Source organism: Dasypus novemcinctus, chromosome 1, assembly GCF_030445035.2.
Source record: "Dasypus novemcinctus isolate mDasNov1 chromosome 1, mDasNov1.1.hap2, whole genome shotgun sequence".
NCBI lineage: Eukaryota > Metazoa > Chordata > Mammalia > Cingulata > Dasypodidae > Dasypus > Dasypus novemcinctus.
Window position 1 is genome coordinate 40,543,999 of NC_080673.1, and position 17,914 is coordinate 40,561,912.

Genomic DNA, 17,914 nt, shown 5'->3' on the forward strand with positions numbered 1-17,914 from the left:
TCTTAACGATGGACTACCTCCATGGCTCTTCCAGGACTATTTCCATCAGCATCTTTAAGCCTCAGCCAAACATGTCCATTGAAGACACAAATTAACGCCACTCTTTCCTTGGAGGTGGGCTGATGGCGAATGTGGTTTCTTAAAATTATTTTATTGGTTTAAATTCTCAAGGGCTTATAAGACTAAAGACTTCCAAGCAGCGGAAACACTCTTTTACATTTTTAAAGTTTAGATGGTTTCCCTTCCCCCTTTGTAAGCCAAATATCTTTTGCTCACAGTTTGTAAACTGTTCATCGAACAAATATTTGTATACAATTAATGAGTGAAAAAGGGAATAAGTGGCAGAAGCAGTTGATGGTCAATAAACAAATATAGAAAAGGATGCTAAATTAAACTTGTCATCAATGTTATAAATGAAAAGATGCAGTGGGATCTAAAGTTTGTGTGTGTGGAGGGTGTAGTTAGGTAGAAGAGGCCTCTCAGAGGAAGTTGCCCTGTAGCTGAGACCTGAAGACTGAAAAGAAAGTAGATGAGCAAACAGTAGGGGTAGAGGATCCCAAGCAGAAGGACCAGTAAGTACAAGGCTTTAAAGCAGAAAATAAGTTGGTATATTTGAGTTAGAGAAAGAATTTCGGTGTGGCTGAGTATAAAGAGCAAGGGAACCAGTGAGGCAAGATTGGAGAAGGAAAAGAAGCCAGATCAAGTAGGCCAAGAAAACAGTTTAGATATTACTGGAAGTATAATTCATTTAAGGTCCTCAACAGTGGTATAATACCATTCGATTCATGCCTATCTTTTGGAGGGAGGCAAGAGTGGAAACAGGAAAATAATTAGGCTACAGCAGAGGTCCAGGCACACATAGAAAATGGCTTTAGGGAAACAGACTTGGCCCAGTGGTTAGGGCGTCCGTCTCAGGCCTCCTTGACCCGTGTGGAGCTGGCCATGCGCAGTGCTGATGCGCGCAAGGAGTGCCCTGCCACGCAGGGGTGTCCCCGGTGTAGGGGAGCCCCACGCGCAAGGAGTGCGCCCCATAAGGAGAGCCGCCCAGCGCGAAAGAAAGTGCAGCCTGCCCAGGAATGGCGCCGCCTACACTTCCTGTGCCGCTGATGACGACAGAAGTGGACAAAGAAACATGGCGCAGCAAATAGACACAGAGAACAGACAACCATGGGAGGGGGGGGAATTAAAATAAATAAATAAATCTTTAAAAAAAAAAAAAGAAATGGCTTTAAAGCTGGAGAGAGACTGATGAAGATGGGAGATACTCAGGAAATAGAAATGGCAAGATTAATTGGAAATGAGGAAAGAGAGAGAGAGAGGAAATACGGCAGGGACTTTAAGATTTAGCGCTGGATGGAGGGTGATGATGGTGCCATTCACTGAGGTGGGGAAAATGTCCTGGGGTGGAGAGTAGGTTGGATCAATATTTGTTGGAGATAATGAGCTTAAGGGTGCCTGTACAAGGGGGGAATGGCAAGGAGGAAGTTTGATAAGTAGGGTCAATCTGTGGGGGTATATAAGCTTAGAGGAGTGGTCTAGGGAGATATTTAAAACCAGGGAACTAGATAAAGTGCCTTTTGGATGTTGTGAGAGAAGGACTGGGGCCTCTGGACTGAACCTTGGGAAGCTCCAGCATCTAAAGATGGTGTTGAGAAGCCAGTCGAGGAATTGAGAAGCAGAGGCTAGAGAAGTGGAAGGGGCACCCGGTGAGTGGAGGGGGAGAGGAAGCAGAGAAGAATGTTTCGAGAAGGTGGGGATGGTCCCTTGTTTTAAGAGGAGAAATTTTAATGCATCGGTAGAAGCTGACACCACATGGATGCTTGGGAGAATCCAAACATCACAGTGGTTTTTAAATGCTCTGTTTGAACCCGGTATAAAATTGAGTTTACAAGATAGAAACCTACTGACAGCCTAAGTCTAGTAGTCAAACAAAATGTCTACTGTCCTGTAGGATCCTTCATTCCTAGAAGGAAAGAGGAATAAAGGGACTAGTGCAGAATTTGCAACTTAAAGGACTTGGCAATATATACAGAAAATTTCAGAAACAGATCAAGGAACAGGTTTTTATTCACGTAGGAGGATTTATTTACTGTTAAATAGTTCTGCATAAAATGTATGTACACTGAGTGCAACTATATGCAAACCAGGCATGTGGGAGGTAAACTGCAAAAATTAAGAGGTTTTATTACGATTATGATGTTTTACATGGTTTTTAAAAAATTACAGTGTTTACATGACTGATATATATATATTTTCTAAATAGAGTGAAAAGAAAATTTATTTCAAGTGACACGGAAAGAAAGGAACTCCAGTTTCTGTAGTTTCTGCACAATAGGCATACACTTTTCGCAGATGAGAAATTCCCAGGCTGACTAGATAAGAAATGACCCAGGTGACATAGTGAGGCAGAGTGAGAGGACCAGTAGCACGTCTCCCCAATTATTTTGTATAATTCTTTTTCTGCCATTCCTTTACTATTGCAAAATAACCAACCCCTATAACCTTAAAATCTTTTTCTCACCTTTTTCCCCAACTGTTTCTTTCTGAAAAGATCAGAGTTGCTTATCAAAATACCATTATTTCTCAGTGTGATTTCCCATTTTCATTTTTACAACTAAATATGATTCCTAGGTCTAAGGACAGCAAGGACAAAGTCCCAAAAGGCTGATGAGCCTGGGCCCCAAGGTCAGTCACGCAGGCCAAGGCAAGACATTCCCCTTGGTCAGGGAACTCTGGGTCAGAGTTACAGCAAGAGGAGGGAGGCAGGACCAGGACTAGGTCACGGCACCCAGGAAAGCAAGTCTGCAGTGGGGTCCACTCTTATAAGTATCCCTTTGTGCTCAAAGAATTTATCCAGATGGCCTTCTCCCGCATCCTCCCAATAGAGCAGCGTTTATACAAAAACCAGGTCATGACCAGTTCCTGGGTCTTAAAATAAATGTAGTGGATACCCACCAGCATTTTTTTTCAATGAAATATGAAAAATAAAAATAGGGAAGGTCTGGAGCATTGTGCATAATAAGGACAAAGCTGTGTTTTGGTGTAAACGTGTGTATTAAGTGACTTGCTGGGGCCTAGAGCCTGCTTGGTGATGGGAATTCCCCAACGCACAGCCTGTCCCCTACATTTCTCAGGATATGACTCTTCTCAGGTTAAAACCCTCTCCCAAGCATGTTGGGAGTGGAGGTGGAGAGTACAGACAGGGAAGTTCAGGGGTCAGGCTGAGATAGATTGTGTCTGGACATGGCGATTGGTGCTGCAAAGGAGAAATCCAGTTGAGATGTCCGGCGCAAGGCGAATGAGGTGGAGACCAAGTTCAAGGCAGGGGTGCCACCTCCTGTAACGGAAGGGAAATGGATAGGTTGGAACTGCTGAAACTTGGTCATTTATGAACTACAAAAATGACAGGTTCGTGTTTGAACTAATAGGTGGGTTGGGAAGATAAGAAGGCTGCCGTGGAGAGGTTCCCTGAGGAGGCAGCTACCTTTCGTTCTTCACCTGTGAGTGGGAAAGGAGCTGATAACAGACACAGTGGTGGGATTAAACCAAGGGCTTACATCTATCTATCTATCTATATGTGTATATATACATCTATTTATCTATCTACCTATCTATATGTGTATATATACATCTATCTATCTATCTATTATACTTTTTTTTTTGCTGGGCTCTTGGCCCTTGGGGAGCTGCTGTCACCACCTGTCAGCTGTCTGTAACTGAAGCCATAGTGTTTGCAACAAGGTAAGCTTACAGGTAGCTTCCTTTTCTCCTTAGCCTATTACCACGTAAGGCTGTTTTCCAAATACAGTAAATGTTTTCAGTTTTCCCCCCACTTGATGAGATACTTCTTCTGCTCTAGTTAAAAAATATATATGTGTGTGTGTGTATACACATAAAAAATAATTTTTCTCTTTTCTTGAAGGATCAAGGGCTTGGTGATTTTATTGTCAGAAATAATATCTCAACACCAGACCCCCCCCCCCAAGTGCTATTTTTGGACAACAGAGAGAATTCAAAAGGAAAGGGGAACAAGCAGCTGGTCTTCCTTAGACTTCTCAGAGCATGTCAAAGAGGACCCATGATGATGGAAGGGGAGAAGAGGTCAAGGGGAGCCAGTCTTCTAGAGGGTGACTTTGTACCTTTGCAAGCAGCACGGTCACTTTCTGATGAACAGCAACAGTTGGTGGAGAGGGTGGTGAGAGAATAGGCTCTTAGCTGGAGATGTGCGTAGAATGGATAAGCTTTGGGTGTGTGTGGACCTACTGCAGTAATGAAAGATGCCAGCTTTTCACCCTGGGCATGCATGGTGAGGGGCAGGAGTGGTGATGTGTAGAGAGGAGGGGCAGTGCCGATTCAGGGAACCCAGAATGTGGCATACACTATTAAGGCAGAGGTGGCAGATCTCTGGGATAACAGCTTATTTCTTTGGCATGACCCACCGTCGTTGCTGCCTCAGCCCAAGTCTCTGACCTACTCTTCAAGAATCAGTTCTTCCAAAAGCTTTTCTTAGTCAAGTCCAAACACCTTTTTATTTTATATATAGAGAGAAGGATGTTTCTTTTAAAACTCACATGGAGCTTTTGTGCTGTGGAGAAAGCATGTGCTTAGGAATGAGATAGACCCGGGTAGCTTTTTAAAAAATATTTGCCAAGGACTAACTGTGAAACCTTGGGTAAGATAGCTAGCAAGTTAGGAAACTAAAGGAGCTGCAGTTTCTTAACCTGTAAGATAGGGGAAATAATATCTCCTTTGTAGGGTTGTTGTGAGGATTACATAAGATTAAGTTTATAAAGTGCAAGGTCATTGCTGGCCACTCAATAAGTGTGCATATTATTATTTTTCTTGAAAGCGTCACCATTTCAACAAACAACTAAAGGACAACCACAACAGAATTTGTAAATGTTTTAAAACACCAGTGCTGGGAAATGGAGGTGGCTCAACCAACTGGACTCCTGTCTACCACATAGGAGGTCCAGGGCTTGATGCCCAGGGCCTCCTGGTGAGGGAATTCTGCCTCACACAGCAAGTTGGCCCACGCAGAGTGCTAGCCCATGTGGGAATGTCACCCACGCAGGAGTGCCACCCTGCATGGGAATGCCATCCCGCACAAGAAAGCCACCTGGTACAGGACTGCCAGTCAATGCGGAGAGATGGCACAGCAAGATAATGCAACAAGAGATATAGAGGAGAGAGACTAAGAAGATGTAGCGGAACAGGGAGCTGAGGTGACGCAAGAGAGTAATCACCCCTATCCCACTCTGGAAGGTCCCAGGATCAGTTCCCAGAGCTGCCCAATGAGAATACAGGCAGACACAGAAGAACACCCAGCAAATGGACACAGAGAGCGGACAATGAGGGGGGAGAGGGGAGGAATAAATAAAATGAATCTTTAAAAAACAAAAACAAAAAACCCCACCAGTGTTGATCATATATGTAAACATCTGGGGCATATTAACAGAGATTAAAATGCAAGGCAGTTTTTGAAAGGCTTTTATGAAAGTATTGCATGAAGTTGTTTAGACAGTTGAGTAAAAACTCTGCATCAAAATCAAAGAAAATGTATCCAGTTTTAATTCTTGAGTGATTCTCTAGTCAAATAACTATCTAAGCACTTTGCTTTTTTCTTCCTTTCCACTTCAACCAATTAACATTTGTCTGCTTAATTAAATTTTGTCTTCTCTTTTAAGTTTAATGTGAGCAGAGTTTGGAACAGAGGTTTTAAAATCACAGATGTTCAGGCTTCAAGCTAAAATATATCTTAAAGATTATTTGGTTCAATGTTTTCTAAATGTCACTCATTCAAAAATAATGTCATTTTTTAAACATATCTTCATATGATTTTCTTAATATTTTTCTTTGTGTTGACTGGTTTTTTTTCTTAAACTAAATACTTCTCAGCAGTAATACTCATAAACATTATAGATTTGACAGCCTAGTTAATATAAATATATAACTTAAAACAATTGTCCATGTGGTACCTAAAATCACCTCATGCCCTATAAGTAGCAGGGTAGTACACTTGCCAAACACCAATGGCAGACACCCCTCATTTTGTAGATGAGGGCACTAAAACCCAAGGAAGTGAGGTTATTTGCCCCTGTCTGAGTGTCTCCCTGACTATAACTCTAGTAGAAGCCTTGATCTATTGAAGAACTTGGTAGTTAAAAGCCCTCCAGTTATTTCAGTTGTACCCTTCTCCCTTTCTACATTTCCCATATATTCCTCAAGGTCCATTAGAATAGTGAAGATAAGGATTGACTTACTGAAAGAGAAAACACTACTTACATATAACCCCTTCAAAAAACACCACCGATATGGGCCAAAGGTCAAAGAACTACATTTTTGTCATTTATTTCACTCTTAAAACAACTTTAAAAACCATCTGAACACCACCCAAGTTTGAACCACGTTTCCCTTTTTGCTTATACTCGTTTTCCGAGTTTCTTCTTACTGACCAGATTAAGGTCAGCAACGTTAGCCTCTTCCTGACCCGTAATGCCTTGTGCATTGAAACCCGAGTGTTAGTTCCTGTTTGCACCATTGTACCTGGTTAGAGAAGGTATTTCTATTCTCCAGAGAGGGAACAATAAGCTACTGTATGTTTGGTCTCTAGAGTTCATTTCTTCATGTTTTCATTAGTTTTATTCATAAGATTCTATTAGAGTCAATTGTTAAATTGCTGGAAACGTCCCCAACAAAGGACAAAAAGGTTCTTCTATAAAACAAGAACAGCCCATCCCCTGCCCAGAATTGAAGGACCATAAATTAGTGTAATAAATTGCAGAATATAAACAAATAACTTTTCTTCGTACTCTCCTAGGACCTGGGGATTATGAGTCCAAAACTAGGTCAGTAACATAGAAAAATATCCTACTAAATACAAGTTGGAGTTCATTGCCCTGAAAATTGAAGTCCCATCTAATTAAGCCCATCAAGATGTTCATCTTGTTTTCATTGTTAACACCTTATTTGAGGTATTTCCTCTTTTTTAGAAAATTCTCCTAACACTTCCAGAGTTTATGGTAAAACCATTCCTCGGTTTAGGCTGGAGGTTTCATTTGGTGCAATTCCATTGAAGAGTTACATTTCACTAGCGGTTAGAAGGTCCTAGAATTGCTCTCTCTCTATTTCGAATTCAAGGAAGCAACTGAGTATAAATCTCTTTTGATTAGTGCTTTTAGTTATTACAAAAGCCCCTTATCCAAAAAGGTACAAAATTTGAGAGTGTGCCCGGTCATATGCTTTCTAGCCAAGAACATAAAAGCAAGTACATCAGTTAATATTTATTAAGAATTAAGTACTCAGAGGCGGGTTAGTCGCTAACAAAGATAACAGGGCATGTGTGCTATATCAAATAATAAATGTGGGCATATTCACAGGAGTAAGCCCTGATCATTTGTGAATTGTACAATTTTAAATAAAGCCATGTGGGGACATTACAACAGAATGAAGAAAAAAGGCATTTTGGGGGAATTATAATGTATTGAAAATGCATGCTAAATATTTCCCTCAAGACTGATGAAGGGGATGTAACCTGTTTCTTTGATCCCATATTCTAGCAAAGTCTGAAAATAGCAAAGTAAGGAAGTACAGGTGGAAAAGTTCCAAAATTTTTGTTTTCTAATACAATGGATGTTTGTCTTATTTTAAGTTAGATGTTCCTAACAGACAGCTGCTTCATGGCCTTAAGCCCTCCTCTCCCTTTCGCATCTGTAATTTTTGCTCACAGCCATTCCCTAAAACACAGCTAGTGTGGCTCTCGCGAATCTTTGACTTCTTTAAAACACAGGGCCAACCATCTCACTAAGCACAGTTAGAAGGCCCTGTTTTTCACAGGAATGCCTTGTTCATTGCATAAACTTCAAGACAGTTTTCTAAGTACTTATTTTCTTCCCTTGCCCACCTGTCAAATTTTTCTTTTTTCTTTTTTTAATCAGAGAAGTTGTGAATTCACAAAACAGTCATGCATAACGTACAGGACTCCCATACATCACCCCACAACCAATACCTTGCATTGTTGTGGAACATTTGGTACAACTGATGAAAGAACATTATCAAAATATCACTACTAATTGCAGTCCATAGCTTATATTTGGTGTATTTTTCCCCAAAACCAACCTATTATTAACACCATGTATCAGTACTGTGGTTTTGTTATAGCTCATAAGAGAAGAGTCTCACATTTGTACTGTTAACCAGCCCGTCCTCCACCACAGGGCTCACTGGGTTATACAGCCCCATGCCTTGTACAATCCATCCAAAGTGTACCCTCAGTAGCTCTCATTTTCATCACAGAGTTGTGCTGTCATCACCTCCGTCAATTTTAGAACATTTTACTCATTTGCTTTTAACACTTACCCCTGCAAACTCAGAAACGAACTGCCATTCCCTTTGTACCCTTAAAATTAGGTGGGAGTGTGTAGACCCATGAATACTAAGTGGAAATGGCCTCTTTTCTCCCCATTATACCTGTGGAAACTCCTTTGGGAACCGTGGGACCCTCCAGGGAATGCTGACCCCTGCCCGGTCCCTGCAGAGTGCTGCCTTGCTGTGGAGGCTATCCAGCCCTCCTTGCTTGTATTTAAAAACAGAGCAGAAGGATGAGTCTACTGAAGTAGAACCAGGAGTCACACTCCGACATTGCCTTTGCGAGAATCTCCTTATCCTTTTGGTCCCTTGGACGGGACCGTATTTTTCATCCACTCTTTTGACCTGCCTTCTTGCCCAGTCAGGACCCTTCATTTCAGAAGCTGGTTTCCCTGCTCAGAGGCTATGTTTCGGCATTTCCCGTAGGTCAGTCAGAAATCTCCCGTCTTTGCTATCAGCTGACACCTCACTCTCCCTCCCCTTGTGGATGGCCTCTTTCACAGTCTACCACACCATGTCAAGCCTAGACTGCAGTGGCCTGGGACATCCATGGCCCTGGTTCTCTCTTGTCTTTCTCCCCACTTAGCATGATTTTGTACTGACTCCTGCCCAATGTCCAAATTCATGAATCAAGAAATCCAAAGGCAGATCAAAACTCTGGACCTGACTAAAAAGAACAATGTAACTTTGTGGAAAATGTGAAGTATTTAGGTTATCCGTAGCCTTACAAGTTGTCTCTCATGTAGAAAAATTAATAGTTTATATTGATGGGTATTTTATTATATTATACCTTTGGGATGAAGGAAAGAGAGTGTTCAAATCCTCAGTCCAAGGGGCAGAATTAGAGAGAGGGTGCTTAAAGGGGTGGAAAATCGGACCAATAAAAAAGATGAAAGAGTGTGGGGTATTTACTTGTGGGAAGAAATCTTTAAGAGTGCGATGTTACAACATAAGCATGGGATTGAATTGTCCTCTCATTTCCTCTATTCAGTAAATAATACCGAGGGACTAAAACAAACAAACAAAAAACAAAACTGAAGAGAGTTTATTCATTCTAGTACTTACTGAGGACAGATGAGGCAATGACTTAAAAGGCATATCATGAAGATAAGGAAAATTTTCTCGAGAGTTGCCAGACCAGTATTTCCCAACACCCTTATTTTTCTCATGTCGTCAGCATAGCCAGCTCACACTGAGGAATAAATCATGAAACTGTTCGGACTCGGAGACCCAGTAATTCCACTTTAAAGAACATACTCCAAGGGCAAAGGAAAAAAGCGACTTCTACAAAATTGTTTAGAGCAGCATTATTCAAAGTGTGGTGATAACTTTTAGGAGGTCAGGCCTGGGTCCTCTTCTGTGTTCGAGGAACTGCCTCTCACCCCCCAGGCGCAAGGTGGGCCCCTGGCAAATAAGTTTGTGTTGGATAGCAGCTCACCCGGGGCTGGATTTAAGGCGAGGATGTGGTACTAGGAGATAGAATTAAAGGCTAGTCTCTGCATGTGGTCAGGGTGGTAAAATAAACTTGGGCTATGGGGTAACCCTATCCCCTACAAGGAGAGAGAATCTGAGTAAAGGAAAAAAAGAATGAAGCAGATTAACCAGGAGAAACAGAGATAAGAAATGAAAAATGGACTAACAACTTACTGGTTCCTTCCTGAGATATTTCTACTCCTTAATTCTGTAACACAGCTGCTCTGTCTTTAAAATAAATTACTCCTTTCAGCTTAAGGTAACTTCTATCACTTTCTGTTACATATAGCCAGTATCTTAGTAAAGACACAATAATAAAAAAATTGGAAGGGACTCAAGTGCCACAAAATAAGAAAATGCTTAAATAAATTATTGTATGTATGATTGAATATCTTTTAAAGTGATAAGATTTCAAATTGTCTACAGGGGAAAACAGATCACAAAGCAGCATGAACATACTGTTTGCAACTGTTAAACCGAGGATTTAATCAGCAAGGACTAGAAGAGTATATACAAAGTAATATAAATAGTTTCTAATTTTATGGTATTTTTGGAGACATTGTTTATATATTAACTTTAAAATAAAATTCAGGCTGCTAGGATTTGAAATAGTGATTGAATATACCACTTCAAATATTTCCCAGAGTACCTATTATTCTGATAATGATATTCCCCATCATCTTTCCCCAAAACTTGGATGTTTTCCTTGAAGTTCTCTTTTTATGTATTTTTTCATTCCCCATATCTGACCCAACAGCAAGTACATTGACCATGCACCATATATGTCAAATCAGTCTACTTTACTCCAATTCCTCTGTCAATAACCCAGTCAAGGTGGCCATCATCTCTCATCTGGACTTCTGCAAGTGCTTCCCAACCAGTTTCTCCAATCCCAATCTTTTATTCCATTCTCCACATGAAAGCACGAATGATATTAAAATCACACCCAGACTTGTGACTTCCAAATATCACTTCCCAATAAAAGGAATCAGGGCTCCTTGGCAAATAAGCTTCTTACAGGTTAGGGGCAAGAAATGTGAAAGACTCTTCTGGAATATCTTGTCAGACCAAATAACAATGAAGCAACCAAACAGTACTGCAGTCATGCCAAAAGAACTCAGGAGGCAACTCGAAGAGACTCCCACTGGCCCACAAGATGGGGTAATTTAAGTATTGATAAAAATTGCAACTGCAAGAAATGAAAACAGATCATAATGTTTAAATCCATGGATCCATAATGATATTTTTCTTAAAAAATCTTTGAAGGATACTAAGGAATCCACTCACTATTTTGAAAACTGGCAAATAAAGGAAAGAATAAAACAAAAATAAAAGTAAATCAGATGACATCACTTGTCAGCCTAAAACCTTTCCATTGTTTGAAATTGCACGTTGAATAAAAGCCAACCATGAGGTATAGGCCCACACTTGATCTGGCATCATCTAACCACACTGGCCTCATCCCACACCCTTGCTTGAAATGCCTCAGCAACAGAAAGCTTCACACAAGGTTTTTCCTGCCCTAGGCTGGCTCCCTCTCCTGCTTCAGATCACAACTTCTCTTTTCAGAGAGACCTCCCCTGACCATCCTAGCTGGAAGCCCTCTTTGTTTCCTTCCTAGAAATCACCCAAATTTGCAGTTACATCTATTGTTCTCTTGGCTTTGCTTGTCTGTCCCAATAAACTGTAAGCTCCTGGAGAGCAAGAATATCTTGTTTATGCCCAACACCTACAAAGAACAGTGCTCAGTAACTATTTGTGGAAAAAGGGAATGAAGTGATCCATCAAGTTGAGGCTGGGTGGTCAAAAACAGGTGAAACTCTTAAATAAGCCAGAGAGGACAGTTGTGGAATCTCTGGGAGTATGGAATGCCAAAGTCCATGTGGATGAAATAGTTTTGCGAGGCCTAGGAATGAAGGTAAGTGTGTCCAAGGAGGAAGGTCACTGTGGAGTTTAAGAAATTAATGTGATCACTGTAGCATTTTGGGGAAACTTTTATGGATTTTTAAATTACAAAATAAAGTCGTAAATACTACTTCTAAAACTAAAAATTGTAGAATTTCTAGGCCTTGGGTTTTTAATTCTCAATTAACTATACCCAGGTTGCAGAGAATAAATAGCATTTTGTTAGACACTTTTCATTGTGTACTTGGCTTTAGCACTAGGCCAGATCATTATAAGAAGTTTTATTACTGTATCTAATCTTTGATTAAGAGCTTATGTGTACTGATAGAAAGGCTATCATGGTTCTATTTTGTGCTTTGATGTATTTTTTTTTAATATTTATTTTTTATTTATTTTTCTCCCCTTTCCCCTGCTCTCTGTGTCCATTTGCTGTGTGTTCCTCTGTGACTGCTTCCATCTTATCAGCAACACCGGGAATCTGTGTTTCTTTTTGTTGCATCATCTTGTTGTGTCAGTTCTCCGTGTGGGCGGCACCATTCCTGGGCAGGCTGCACTTTCTTTCGCGCTGGGCGGCTCTCCTTACCGGGCGCACTCCTTGCTCGTGGGGCTCCCCCCGCGTGGCACGGCACTCCTTGCGTGCATCAGCACTGTGCATGGGCCAGCTCCACACGGGTCAAGGAGGCCTGGGGTTTGAACCACGGACCTCCCATGTGGTAGACAGACGCCCTAACCACTGGGCCAAGTCGGCTTCCCTGATGTTTTTTTAATTAATGAATCAATGCAAGTTTTATCCTTTCTGAGTAGGAACAACATAATGGACTATTGTATAAATCCTTCCTTCCTTCCTTCCTTCCTTCCTTCCTCCCTTCCTCTCTTCCTCCCTTCCTCCCTCCCTTCCTCCCTTCCTCCCTCCCTCCCTCCCTCTCTTTCTTTCTTAGCAAGAGATTTTTCTGAGGCTGGTTGATAGTAAAGTTTTTTGTTACAGCTTCTGAAAGTTAAGACTGTGGTTACTGAAATTCTTCATAAAAATACCAGGAAGCTTATCGGGTTCTGAAGAGCACATGTTTTTTTTCCCTATGTCTTAAGTAAACAATATAAACACATAACAGAAAATTTTGGAAAACAGAAAAAAGATGAAGGAAATTCAGATATAATCAGTCCCCATTATCCCAATGTTATAAATCTGATGTATTCTCTTTCAGTCTTTACTCCCTTATTCTAGTCAAGGAGGCAGATAATAAACAAGCATGCAAATAAGATAATTTATGGTAGACATAGGTATTCTGAAGTAAATAGAGAGTCATGTAGAGCGAGTAGTCAGGGAAGGTCTCACATGCCTTGAGAAGCAGGACCTGCCAGGCAAGAACGGACCAGTCTGGGAAGGTCTACGCCAGAGCATCCCTCACCTGGAACAGCAAGTGCAAGGCCCCAGGACAGGGGGCACCTCGATGCCTGCGGAACAGAAAGGTGGCCAATGTGGGCTGAGAAAGTGAGCAAGAGGAGCCTGGAGGGAGATGAGGTGAAGGATGGAGAGGAAAAGACAGGGGGAGAGACAGGGTTCTGCGGGAACTCTTAGGTCACAGTAAAGAGGTTACTTCTCAGTCTAAGAGCAATGTGACGCTGCTGTAAGATTTTAAGTGGAGCAGGATGTGACCTGATCTACATTTTTAAAAGAATACTGTGGCCACCAGAAATACTGTACAAAAATTATTTCTCTATGAGGTAGGGCACAAATGCTAAGGGTTGAATCCCAACTCAAATCTACTTAAACATTCCAAAGCATGTGTCAGGAATGCTTCTGTAAGTGGGAAGTCTAGGGGCTTTAGGTATGGTTATACCCAGGGGAGGGGGCCTCAGAGGATTTCCTCAGCTCTTTCTTTCTCTGGTTAACTCTGCTTTTCTTTGTTGCTTCCACCCTATGCTGCATTTCGGAACCCAGCCAGCAGGGGATCTAGGTGCTAGCCGCCGATGGTCTGCATCCTTGCAGACCAGAAAAGGCAGACAGAGACTCTTGTCTACCATCAATTTGGAAAACTCTGGTAATGGACTCATATTGGTTATGGCATGGAAATGTATCCTTCCTTTGACTAATTACTATGTCCAGGGGGATGTTATATTGTGACACGGTCAATCAGGGCCTCATGCCAACCTCTTGGCAGAGATGAGAGTGGGGCACCATGATCTTTATCGCCAGCAGGATCACACAAAATTGGGAAGGGATTCTCCAAAGGAAAGGGCTTTAGCAGAAGGAGCTTGGTAAGCATGTGGGACAGAGGAGGGAAGAGCCCCCAAACAATAACTACATAGCATTGTCATTCAATTTACATGGTGAACTTTGGGGTGCTGAAAAATATTCTATCATATATATGTTTCAGTCATTCACATTTTACCTTGTTCAAAACATATCTACTGATATGCCAAGGTCTGTACTTTACTGAACCACATTCCAATTGCTGCACAATTTTGTTGCTTTCAATCTTTTATAATCATAAATAATATCTATGAGAGTCCTGGTTCCTCTGTTTTTTTCCTATACCTTTGATTATTTCCTTCCTCTTCAGAAATTGGGGCCCTGGGTAAAAGAATAGGAGCTCTTTTTTCCCCCTTCTTTATATATTTTGTCAAATGTATTGCTTTCTAAAATGTTGTTCCTATGTGAAATGTCATTAGGAATACATAAGCGTATCTATTTCTCTGCATTCTTCACATTGAGTATCATTATTTAATTTTGCCAATTTAACTAATGAAAATAATGCATCTTTGCTTTTGTTTGTTGCTTTTTAAAATTATAGATGCAAGTGAATTTTTTGTTTTGTTTTGTTTAATCCTAGTTGTAGTAGCTTTTCTGTAAATTTCCCTGTTTTCTTTGCTCATTTACCTATTAGGGTCTTAGGAATTTTTACATCTATTTATTTGACTCTTTAAAGTTTTTTAATCCCTTCCTATAAATGACTGTTTACTACTTTGCTGTTTGCCTGTAATTTATTTTTAACTTTTAAAATTACATTGCTCTTATGTTGTCAAATTTGTATTTCTTTCATTGTTTCTAAGCTTAGAAATTCATACTTCCTCCAGAGGCTTAAAAAATATTTAATTCTATTTCTTTTAGTTCATCTATATCTTGACTTTTTTTCTTTTAATCTCCTTATGTGTTCTAAAATTCATTTTTTATTTATGATGTGAAGTGCTATGAGTGTTTTTTTCCTCCCAAATGCTAGCTATTCAACCCATTACCATTTATGGATACTCTTTCCTTCCCAATTGATTTGTGATACATCATTTACATGCATTTTTATATGTACTAATGTCTATTTATGGGCTCTTATATTCCACTGAGAAATTTCAATTCTCCTACCAGTACCACAAAGTTTTCATTATTATTACTTTATAGTTTTAGTATCTGGTAAGATAGCTCCCTCCCTCATTTCTCCTTAGAATATCCATTATTTTCAATTGTTTATTTTTACAGGTGAAGGTTACAATAACTTTTCTATTTTTAAAAAAGATCTTATTAAGCTGTTGTATGGAGCGGCATGAATTTTAAGGGAGAAAACTCTTAGAAAATATCTAAATGCTAGGATCAGAGTTCTCTGCCACCAAGGAGACCAGACCTCTGAGTATCATGCGCTCTTCTTTTCAGTTTCTCATGCCCTCTCTCTCTCTCTCTCTCTCCCTCTCTCTCTCTCTCAGCAAAATTCAATTTGCATGAAGAAAAACTTCTTGGTTTCTTAGAGTTATTATTTAAAATTTATGTTTATGAGACACATGATTTAGCTTTTCCAAGAATTGAAGGTAGGACTTAATATATTTTTAGCACTTTCTTTGTTGTAAGATAAGATTGTACACATTTCAAAGTAAGTTTTTAAAAAAATGTCTGGATAAAATTCCTACCTTTTCATTGTCTCTTTTTAGTTTTAATATTTTTATGTAAGTCTTTTATCACTTAAAAAAAAGGCTTCGTTAAAGCCTTGGAATGGGAATCCCTTTTGTTCATTAAATTTACTGTACTCAAATTTATTTGAAATATGAGGGCTATCTGAAACTATTTGGATAGCTAGCTCTGAACCATTTATGAGTTTTCTATAGAATATGGGATCTGAGATTTTTACCTGCCCATCCTTAGTTTTTAGCCCCAGATCCCCAGTTAAACGATAGTGCCCCAGAACTGTGCAGTGTCTAATCGACATGGCCACGTGCTGCAGCTGTGGTGATAACAGTAACAGACTTGAAAGCAAAGCTCTATTATTTCCAGTTTTACAAGGTCATACCAAGAAACATCTAGGCATTTTGTTGGGTACCTGTTGGGCAACCTGTGTTTTCCCAGGGAGGAAAGGAACAATGATGAAAATGATGATGATAGTACACAAATTCTTTTTTATTTTTAGGTGCCAGGGCCGCGGATTGAACCCCAGACCTCATATGTGGGAAGCCGGTGCTCAATCACTGAGCCACATTGGCTCCCTTTACAAATTACTTTTGCTTTCATTATCTTTTCTTCTTTAAATACTGTATGTTATGAAGGACAAGTATTATTACAATTCTTATATTACAGATGTGGAAAATGAGGTTCAGACAGACTTTGTGACTTTCCAAGCTAGTAGGTAGTAAACTGAGCCTTCTGACCCTAAACCACTACTTTATATTACTTCCTTCTTGAGGGATAGTCGAAGAATGCCCCAGTCTGTTGTATTCCAAGCTGCTAGGAGTATTTGCCCAATAGTTGGAATCTTGGTGTGTATATGTGTTTCCTTGTTGTTGTTTTTAAACCTTTATATTTTGAAATAATTTCAAACTTATAGGACAGTTGCAAAAAATAATACAGAGAACTCCAACATATCCCCTACCCAGAAACCCAGATCCACCAACTTTTAACATTTTGCTGCATTTGCCGTATCATTCTGTTTTCTTCATCTATCTTGAGTATAGTTCCCAGATCCAAAATTCAAGTGGGCTGTCTTATGTAGGATAGGATTTAGGGAAAATTGTGTTGCTTTCCTACTTGATGCATTGCAATTGGTGTACAGATAAAATCAGCTTAAAATATATATCCAGGTCAGATATGAAGAATAAAAGAAGTCACAAAAAGTTAGTCAGGGTGTGGAAGCAGGAAGGGTCAGTACTACTTCACTGCTATTTTGGTAACGAGAACCACATCCTAATTGTGTAAGCCTGTGCTTTGCTTTGCTTTGTTTTAAGCACGAAGTGAGACACCTCCTCCTACTCTGCCAGGTTCCTCCCATGGCTGTATTCAACTATCCTTAACTCAGAGATCCTTATAAAGAGGACAGAGTGTGTGTGTGTGTGTGTGTGTGTGTGTGTTGGGAAGGAAAGGATGCACAGGCAAAGGGGCTGCTTGATTTTTCCTATCCTCTGTATAGCTCTGGGTGATTAGTGTGTCTCAAATGACTTATGAAATCATATACGAACTTTCTGACTGCTAAAAAACCCCCACAATTCTTGTGTCCATTTACGAGTAGCATGCACTATTTTGCCTTTGATTTTATTGAGCTGTTTTCATTGACTCCACACATTTACGCTGGTCTTTAAACCTTTGCTTTGGTCTCAGTCGATTTTATTTAAATTCATACTTAATTGTCATGCTCCCTAAATTTTTCTTTTTTCTTCTTTGGCAGGTAAGCATTCTCTCTCCTGCAGGATCAGGTGGTCAAGAGAATATAAGAGCTCTTGTTTGTAGTTCTCAGAATAATGAGCAGTTTCTTTTCATTCTCTAACATACATTGCTGAGCAGTTCTTTAGTTGGCATTCAAAAAATATTTATGTACTCAAAATGAAAATAGATTCTAAAGAATATGACCTTGGATGTCACATTCATTCATTCATCTGGTTTCTGGTAGCTCCTTTTACGTTCTCTTGGAGAATGTAAGGTGGTAATGAAGCCTCATAGTCTTTTAAAGATTCCTCAACAAACATGTATTAAACACCTATTCTGTGCCAGACATGGTGAAAGGTGCTGAGTATACTGCAGTTGACAAGGCAAGCAGTATTGCTGGCATTGATCAAAGCTTCAAAGCTGTCAGACACTCAGTATTCAGCAACAACAGACTTCCTGAGGTACTGAGTACCTGTTACATTGTAGGTCTTTCCTTCCTTCCTAGAGGAAACCTCTCGCTTACATGATCACTTATGAGACCAGTGGTACCCACACCTG